The sequence below is a fragment of the Chanos chanos genome, chromosome 3 (assembly GCF_902362185.1).
Source record: "Chanos chanos chromosome 3, fChaCha1.1, whole genome shotgun sequence".
Taxonomy (NCBI): domain Eukaryota; kingdom Metazoa; phylum Chordata; class Actinopteri; order Gonorynchiformes; family Chanidae; genus Chanos; species Chanos chanos.
This window is the reverse complement of record NC_044497.1, coordinates 6,282,821-6,292,944: the sequence shown is the minus strand read 5'-3', so window position 1 is coordinate 6,292,944 and position 10,124 is coordinate 6,282,821. Positions and strand designations below refer to the sequence as shown.

The 10,124-nt window shown below is 40.8% G+C and overlaps 1 pseudogene; it reads right to left on the bottom strand.

Annotated features, from left to right (window-relative positions):
• Positions 1 to 1,144: 1,144 nt before the first annotated feature.
• On the bottom strand, positions 1,145 to 3,398 carry LOC115806455 (phosphoenolpyruvate carboxykinase [GTP], mitochondrial-like; annotated as a pseudogene).
• Positions 3,399 to 10,124: the final 6,726 nt, after the last annotated feature.

Genomic DNA, 10,124 nt, shown 5'->3' with positions numbered 1-10,124 from the left:
CAAGCGGACTTGCTGCCAGGTTCCACCACCACCAAATAAAGCTTTTCTCCAAGCGCGCTTTTGCTCCGGTTCGTTTACTTGTAAAATCACAAGAAAATCCAACACTCTGAAACACATTAGTTTTTATAGATTTTATAATTTGTGTGTGTTGACATAAGTACCAGAGACAGTCAATTTGAGGTCCTTTATTCAATATCATCTCCAATAATAAAGACATTTTTACGTTCCTTTGCTGAAAAACATGTTCAGCAACCTTTGGTCCAGAAATCTTCAGCTGTTGTTTAAGTGTAAACTTAATCTTATCAAGATTACAAAAAACCCCAAAATAAAACAAAACAAACAATTTTCTTTGGATTAGAATGTAATTAAAACATTGTATTGGTTGACTGCTGGTGTCTTCCCTGAATGTGTCCTTCATGTGTCCCAGGTTCTTGGTTTGGTTGGAGGAGGACCATAAACAGATAAACTGCATTACCGTTAAAACACAACGTGAAATCTAACCTCTGTGTAATCCCACTTTTCAGCAGCATTAGACTAACAGAGCTACACTAAGGTCCTTCCAACCTCTCAACACTTACAGCTGGAATCTTCAATAGATGACTGTCCATTTGCTCTGCTTTGAATGGGGAAGGTTAAATTTTCACTCAGAAACAGATTACAGTCAGCTGAGCAAACAGTGTGATAAACCTCACAGTGGGAGAATTAGGTACGTTTTTTTTCACCCTGTGCTTTTGGGTTATGTATCAGTCACACTATTTCCGAATGGTTATTTTTCCCTGTTTGCCAGTGAAAACAAAACCTTCCCAGTCTTTATTCTGAGGTAACTCTGGACCAATGGCAGGTAACATGTTGACAGACGCTCTGGTGTCTGACTGGTGACGATGCTTTGGCTGATAGCTTGTGAACATTTGATTGAGTTTTAAAACCTATAGTGAAATGTAAGTAAGGCACTGAGGCATTGATTAAGTTAAATTATCTAATGCCTAACCCCATGCAGTCATTAACAGTGAAAACTCGTAAAACTCGAGTTTTACTGGAAAATGTAACAGTGTGCGTCACGGTTTATTTAAAAAACAAAACAAAACATAAATTCATTTCAGGCTTTGCTTTTCCCATTACAGATTTCTTCAATCCGCAATGACACTCAGTTAACCCCTTCAGACCCCACCTGCTGGATGAAGTAAGATCGGAGCTCCTGGGCCTCTTTCTGCCAGAAGGGTTTTGGCAGATCGAACAGGGCTCCCATATCCACCTTGCTGCCCAGGCCTGTCACATCAATGGCGCCCTCTTGTGGTACCCATCCGACGATGCTCTTTTTCGCGGCCTCGTCCTCTCGGCAATGTTTGCAATGGTGGAAGATCCACTCCAGAACGCGGGCGTTCTCGCAAAAACCCAGCCACAGGAAGGAGCCGGTCTTCAGGTCTTTTCAGAACCAGTTAAAGTGGAAAATCTTCGGCAGCTGAGTGGGGCTTTTGCGTGTTTCCATGCTCAGCCAGTGGGCAAGGTAGTCAACGAAGTTATAGCCGAAGAACGGTCGCATGGCGAAGGGGTCGTGTGGAACAAGGAATAAAAACAGAACAGTCTGACAAAACTCTCCCCATTAAACAGAGACAAGGTTACCACCTTCTCAGATTATCTCCACTCCAGACGTAGAACAGATCCAATGAAAGCATTAGCCCTCACAACCATTAACTATGGTTAATTTTTCATTGATATTTAAGATCTAATTGTCCAACTCAACTCTAATGATGATAAACCAGCGCTGGTCGTGTGGCTAATGACACCACAGGCAACTTCTGTGGTTTTCTGTGGTTCTGCACCTCAACAGTATCAACCACGGCACAGGCCTGCTGATTTCACTTCCCTGAATAAGGTTTATGTGTAATGGATGAGTAATATCTTTAATGTGTACCGTATAAAACACTCAGTGGAAATAATGATGGTTCATGAAAGTGATGCTGTTTCTACTGGAGCTTTGCGTCCTATAATCACACATGTAGGATGATATATTGTCAGGTTACCCAGGGACATCTATGTTCACCTTTATGCTCTGCTACCACTGTGGACTCCAACAAACACACCATGACGCCAGTTAAATGTCTCGTAAACCAGTGGCACTCCTGAGAGAGACAGAGAGAGAGAGAGAGAGAGAGAGAGAGAGAGAGAGAGACAGACAGAGAGAGAGAGAGAGACAGACAGAGAGAGAGAGAGGAATACAGACACAGAGAGAAAGATAATTATCAATGTTCCCTAGAAAAGATTCTGTTTTACCGGTTATCTACCAATACCAAATTCAAACCACAGAACATATTGAAAATAAAGTGGAAATAATTAGGAATTGTTATAGAAACATCGAAATGATCAAAATGTTCATGGTTACTGTGTTGATTACACGTCTCTCCTGACACTCTGTCAGTCAAACGACTCCACGAGAGAAGCCTTCACACATCAGAAATAACTGTCACTTTGACATCTGACACGCTTCACACATCATTCACAGTGAAAAAAGTGCTGCATTATTTTTCTGTTCAGAGTAGTTTTATTCTGTGGAGAAATGCATGTTATAGGCCCGAATTCAAAGATCTTTTATCGTTGTCAATGTATGATCCTCAGGAATTCATATTTTTTAATGAATAAAGACTTATCGAACAATAATGTACCGAACTGCAAATTCAAAATATTTTATTTATCAACAACATCATATCATTCTAAATGTATTAAAGTATTGAAGCATGACACTATAAATGGCTCCTGAGTGGGTTTCATCACTGGACGAACTCTAACTGTGGAAGTGAACAAAATTTCTGAGTTTTTGTTTGCCTGGAAACCTTACCGTCTGGCCTCCTGCCCCCAAATATGATGGCATCAATGGACACACCCTCATCGCTCTCTCACAGGGGGTCTATGACCAGGCACTGGGCGGCCGGAGCACAGAACCTGGAGTTCTGATGGGCACACAGTGTGGGGTCTCCTATGAAACACAGCAGGGGCAGCATGCCACTTGCAGTCACTGTTTATATCTATTATAATTAATCACAGAGATGTATTACTGGACTATGTGTTTATGTAGAATCAGACTTGTATTAAGCTGTTCTGTGAAACTGAATGGGTTTTTTTTATGTGACAAGGACTGTTAATTGAGTTGTATCTTTGGTGAGAAATGCTTGCATTACAGACATTACAAGTGGCTGCTGGACTGCTTTCGTTTCCCAATTTAAAACATTTCCACCTTGCAGACATTTTAGCCACAAATTATGCTCTACGTTTAGTACACCTGTGTGACAGTTGACATAAAACAGAGGATCAGGCCTAGGGTCGTGCTCAATAAAGCCGATACCGATCAGTTAAAAAATACCTTGATCGGCCCCATACTGATCTCTGAGATCAGATCGGGACATCCCTAGTAAATACACCATATAGAAGTACTGTTATCATCTTCCGTTTTCATCATGTCTTCAGTTACAAAGGTATAAACTTGACAACCGTATGTTACCAAACCAGAGACTGATGATGACTTGAAGCCTTTCATTATGCAGGGTTTTGTTTCTCTGACTGGGAACGAGGAGGACAGGGTTCTAACTACTATCCTGCGAGATACCGGTGCGAAGCATTCTGTGGCTCGATGTGTCTTTTTTTCGACCAGTCGTGCTGTGATTCTGACCTACTGATGTGGGAAATTAAACTGAGCGTTTTACGTGTGCCGCTTCTCACAGTGAATCTCTCCTCCTCCTTTGTGTCCGGCACAGTCTGAACTGGTCAGCGAGATCAGCTGCCTGTTGCAGGGGTTGATCTCATTCCGGGGAATGATTTGGCCGGAGAAAAAAGTGTTTCCTACTACTCCCGAAGAAACTGAAAATCCTACTGCTGATGTATGTGTTGTTTCCCCCCACTGCGCTCGGCGCGCCTCCCGTTTTTCCCGCGGTGCGTCGTGACACGTGCCCAGGCTGTTAAGCTTGATGATTTAGTGTTTGGCAATAGCGCATCAAGGCTCAGCCATCTGATGGTTGGCTACCTGTTTGTCTGCAGCTAAGGAACAGAAAAGTGCTACACAGCCTGGGACTTAGCTCTCTGATGAGGCTGTTTAGTTGCATGAATGGTCCCGGGTGTCTGGGAATGAATGTGATGTGGTTACTCCAGTGGTTGTGCCAGAAGATTTTCGTCTCGAAATGTTAAGTTCAGCCCACGATCACGCACTGCTATTTGGGGATCAAAGAAACTAACTATCGGGTGCTCCGATATTTTTTCTGGCCTTTCACATCCGACGTCGCCAAATTTTGTCGATCTTGCCATATTTGCCAAATGACTGGAAAACCAAACCAGGTTATTCCTCCGGCTCCTTTACATCCGGTCCCGTAACTGGCGAACCCTTTTGAGCATGTCATAATAGGTTTGAAGTGGTCTGGCACTCTGTGACCATTTTCACTTCTATGTAGGCCTACTCTGTCTCTGATCCAGCTTCAGGTTCCTGATCAGGTCTTCAAGTATTTGCAAAGCACTGGCAGAGTGTTCTATCAAAAAATAAGGCAAAGGTCCAAAACACACGAGCAGAAATAGAAATCCTAAATAAAAAAAAAAGGTCTAAACCCAGTTGAGGTTACAGATGGAAGTAATCACATCTTCCTATCTTAAACTCAAAGACTGGGCAATAAGGCAATGCTTAAACAGATCTAAATAAACAAGACACAGTGCAGCTGAAGACACCAGACAAGCGCGTCTTCAGGAGACTTCAGGTGTGCCATGGCTCCCTCTAGTGGTCACTCGGTAAGCGAGTGGAAACAGCACCATCTGGTGGGCTGGTCTGGTACCAAAAAGTCTGAAAATTCATTTTAAACAGTTGGTATTGCTGTGTTGGATCTGGACAAATATCTTACAAAAAACACCACAACAGCATTAAGGAGACATGTCACTGACGCAGCATGAGTGTGTGTATGTGTGTGTGTGTGTGTATGACTATCACCCAGTATTGGTGAGGTTTCAGTATTTCAGTGTCTTCTGGCTCTTTTCTTTGCAGTGCCTACTCCCTGTTACACTGCCCCTAACCAAAGATGCAACTCAATTAACAGTCACTGTCACATAAAAAAAAAACCCCATCAGTTTCACAGAGCAGCTCAATACAAGTCCCATTCTACATAAACACGTAGTCCAGTAATACATCTCTGTGATTAATTATAATAGATATAAACAGTGACTGCAAGTGGCATGCTGCCCCTGCTGTGTTTCATAGGAGACCCCACACTGTGTGCCCACCCAAACTCCAGGTTCTGTGCTCCAGCCACCCAGTGCCTGATCATAGACCCCCTGTGAGAGAGCGATGAGGGCGTGTCCATATTTGGGGGGCAGGAGGCCAGAAGGTAAGGTATCCAGGCAAAGAAACAAATGAAAAAGAAAGGTGTAATGTGAATGCGTTTTTGTATTATTGGAGAAAATATTGATGAAATGACCTCAAATTGACTGTCTCTGGTACTTATTTGTCAAAACACACATGTGCAGATGAACATGTACACGCGCAAACACACACACACACACACACACACACACACACACACACACAGTTTTTACAGATTTTATAATGTATGTGTGTAGCCTTAAGGTTACCTTAGAGATGGACATGGTTTAATAAAATGCTTAATGAGAAGGAGTTTCACCAAAATTCAAAACACAACCCAGGAACGGTGGTCAACAGAACAGGCCAAGTTCAGAACAAGCAGGATATGAAAACCAAGCAGGATATGAAAACCAAAATGAAATAAATAAATAAACAGTGACAAACACTGTAATATTTTCCAGTAAAACTCAGGAATGGCCCATCTTCACTGATAATGAGTGGATGTGTTTAGGCTTCAGATAATTTGACTTTATCAGTGTCTCAGTGCCTTACTTACATTTCACTACAGATTTTAAAACCCAGTCAAATGTTTACCAGCTCCTCCTCCAACCAAACCAAGAACCTGGGACACATGAAGGACACATTCAGGGAAGACACCAGCAGTCAACCAATACAATGTTTTAATTATATTCTAGTTCAAAGATAATTTTTTTTTTATATTTTCTCTGTAATGAGCCTCACTAAGATTGAGTTTACACTTCAACTAAACTGAAGATTTCTGGACCAAAAGTTGCTGGACATGTTTTTCAGCAAAGGAATGTAAAAATGTCTTTATTATTGGAGATGATATTGAATAAAGGACCTCAAACTGACTGTCTCAGGTACTTATTTGTCAAAACACACACATCCACATGCACATGCACATGCGCGCGCGCGCGCGCGCACACACACACACACACACACACGCGCACACACACACACACACACACACTAGTTTTTGTGGATTTTATAATGTGCATGTTTACATGTAATCTTAGAGATGGAAAACTTTACTAAAAATGAAACTGGTCAGAAGTAATGGGAAACAGTCTGTTGACAGTGTGGTAATACGTGTGAATACAGTTTGTGTATAATAATAAATAAATATAATAATATAATCATATCGTTTATGAACACATGCATTTTTAATCAGAGAGCCACAGAAGTCGGCAGACAGTACATGCATTTCCAGGACATACTTCAATATCTCCAACCCAATCTCTCATCTCTGACATCTCTGTTCTTAGTTTCTAGCACTCTGCCAAACAAACTGACAAATAATAATAATAATAATAATAATAATAATAATAATAATAATAATAATAATATTTATTTAGAGCCCAATATCACTATTTATAGTCCCAAAGGGCTTTACATGTCTATAACAATAAAATCAAATAAAAAGTCTAATCAAAATTATATCATGCATAAGTTCGAGAAAATAGATAAGTCTTTAGTTTTGTTTTAAAGGTATTGAGAGAGTTTGCTTCTCTAACTTCTTTAGGTAAACCATTCCAAAGGAAGGGAGAGCGGTAGGAAAAGGCTCGGTTGCCAGCGGACTTCTTTTTAACTCTTGGAAGGACTAATAATCCAGAATCTTGAGAGCGCAGGGTGCGAGGAGGGTTATAGGGTGTAATTAAGCCAGACACGTAGGAAGGCGCAAGCCCATGTAAAATTTTATATGTTAATAAGAGGACCTTAAAATCTGCCCTTGCATGAATTGGGAGCCAATGAAGGGAAGCCAGGACAGGGCTAATGTGATCAAACTTCTTCGTTCAGGTCAGAATTCTAGCAGCAGCATTCTGGACCAGCTGAAGACTATTGGTACTAGAGGCAGGCAGGCCAAAGTAAAGAACATTGCAGTAATCGAGGCGAGACATGACAAATGCGTGAACAATGGTTTCTGCATCAGCCATACTTAGAAAGGGCCTAATTTTAGCAATGTTACGGAGGTGATAAAAGGCAGTTTTGGTTGTGTTCTTGATATGAGTGACTAGCGAGAGACTAGAGTCAAAAATCACACCAAAGTTCTTAGCTGAAGAGTTTTGAGAGATGATGCAGTTGTCAAAATTTAGGGTTAGATCACTAAAAAGATGCTTATGCGTAGGGGGACCAATGACCAGCATTTCAGTCTTGCCTGCGTTAAGCATCAGGAAATTTGAAGACATCCAACCCTTAATAGCACAAAGACATGCCTCAAGGTTAGCCAATTCAGAGCGGTCATTATGCTGGATAGGTAAGAAAATCTGAGTATCATCAGCATAACAATGGAAGTTAATGTTGTAACCACGAATAATGTCACCCAGAGGGAGCATGTAAATAGGGAATAGAAGAGGGCCAAGGACTGATCTCTGAGGAACACCATAGTTAAGCTTGTGGTATTCAGAGGTCACATTATTATAGTGGACACACTGCTTTCTCTCAGAGAGATAAGATTTAGACCAAGAGAGCGCCAGGCCACGAATGCCAATTTGGTTTTCCAAGCGCTTTAACAATATAGTGTGATCGACCGTGTCAAATGCTGCACTCAGATCAAGCAGAATAAGAACAGAGGTAGCACCAGCATCCATGGCTAATGAAAGATCATTAGTTACTCTAGTAAGGGTGGTTTCAGTAGAGTGAAAACACCTGAAGCCTGACTGAAATATTTCAAACAGACTGTTAGGGGACATATGGGCTATCAGCTGAGCAGCTACAATTTTTTCAAGTATTTTACAAAGAAACGGGAGATTAGAGATCGGCCTATAATTATTTAAGGCTTCAGGGTCAAGATTTGGTTTTTTAAGTAAAGACCTGATCACGGCTGTTTTAAAAGAGGAGGGTACAATACCAGATTTAAGTGACATATTTAGAGTGTTTAGGATTGTTGGGCCAAGAACCGAGAAAAGCTCCATATAAAGTTTAGCAGGTAGGGGATCAAGGAGGCAAGAGGCTGGTTTAGCAGAGTGTACCAATTTGGACAGCGCGTCTAGAGAGATAGGGTTAAATTGAGTTAAAGGCTGCACATCCTGACTAAACTCAGTAACAGAGAGCATGCAGGCAGTCTGATATGATAAATTAATTTGAATATTACGATGAATTAAGTCTACTTTTTGCAAGAAAAATTCAACAAAATCGTTTGCGGTAAAAGGGCTAGATTGAGGGGAGTGATTCTGGGTAAGTTTAGGTATTGTATCAAAAAGGAACCTGGGGTTATGGGGTTATTTTTGTTAACATTAATTATTTTCGAGTAATACGCGGATCTGGCTGCGTAGAGAGCGCGTTTATAATCTATCAGGCTGTCGTGCCATGCAAGGCAAAAAACCTCTAGTTTGGTTGCTCGCCAAGCACACTGATGAGGAAGTAACATAATTACAGCAATCACCAGTGCTTTTGTAATGATTGGTTCATAGGAACTAACTGCATGGTCCGTGACGTTTTATAAGAGGGAGTTTCAACAAAATCCAAAACACAATCCAGGAACAGTGGTCAACAGAACAGGCCAAGTTCAGAACAAGCAGGAAGCAATGACATACTCCGAATACGAAATCCAATCAGAGTAAACGGAAACAGCAGACTACATGGTTGGATGACCCAATAAACGATTCCATAGTGAAAATGAGTCATAGAAATGACTCAAAACCAGCGAAACAAGACACGGAAATAGCCTTTTTCCATTTTCAAATCCACCTTGAGATTTATTTACCATATGGATTTTGCATGTTTTCATTTCCAACACAAATATATTTACAATGTTTCCATTTTCATCATGCGCACAATTAGAAAAGTACAAACTTGCCAAACTTACTTCACCACATAAAAGGTGAATGCATTCCTCTTTCTTAGGAACAATTTCTCCCCGAGTGTTAACTTTAAGAGCTGCAAAGTTTCTGTTCTCTTAGTAAAAGGTATTTAAATACTTACAATAATATAACTTAGCATCTTCTAACAAATAAATGACATATTGACAGTCCAGGAGGTAGCAGAACATACATTCAAAATTAAATATGGTGAACTTATTCACCAATACAAAGACTTCATGAAAAAGACTTGTGAAGACAACTGAACCAGTGAATGTGTGCGTGTGTGTGTGTGTGTGTGTGTGAGTGTGTGTGTGTGTGTGTGTGTGTGTGTGTGTGTGTGTGTGTATGTGTGTGTGTGTGTGTGCAAGTGCATGCTCTTCAGAGAATCAAACAGACGTGAAAAATGTTTTTCATGTTTTTTTGTATTGTTTTGGTTTTTACAGGGTAGGCCTCGAATTATTATCACCTTACTACACTACACCAGTAGAGATGCTCTCAGCATGTTGACCTCAGACTGACCGGGCTGACTGATTTACTGTACACTTTTGGATTACGGACTTACTTTGGGCAATAAAACAAAAAGAAAACCAAGACATACAGTGCCCACTCCAAAAAAACGATCAATTAGTTGAACTGACTTTTTAACCAGATCTGCACTAACATTAACATTAACACAATCCTCTATTTCATCTTCATGTATAAAACAACACAAATTAATGAAACATCAGGCTTTAAAACAATACCCACAAATATAGATCATAGGCGCAATGTCACTGTTAAATTTTCTATTACAAACAGAATTGTGACAAAAAAGTGCATTGCATCATGTTTTCTTCACTACGGAGTAGACGTCCTCTTTTTCTCTGCCAGTTTCAGGCGGTCTCTTAGTCTGCAACCCCTTTACCTCTGCGTACTCTGTCTCTGATCCAGCTTCAGGTTTCTGGTTCGGTCCAGATGTGTTTTTGGTCTGAAGTTTA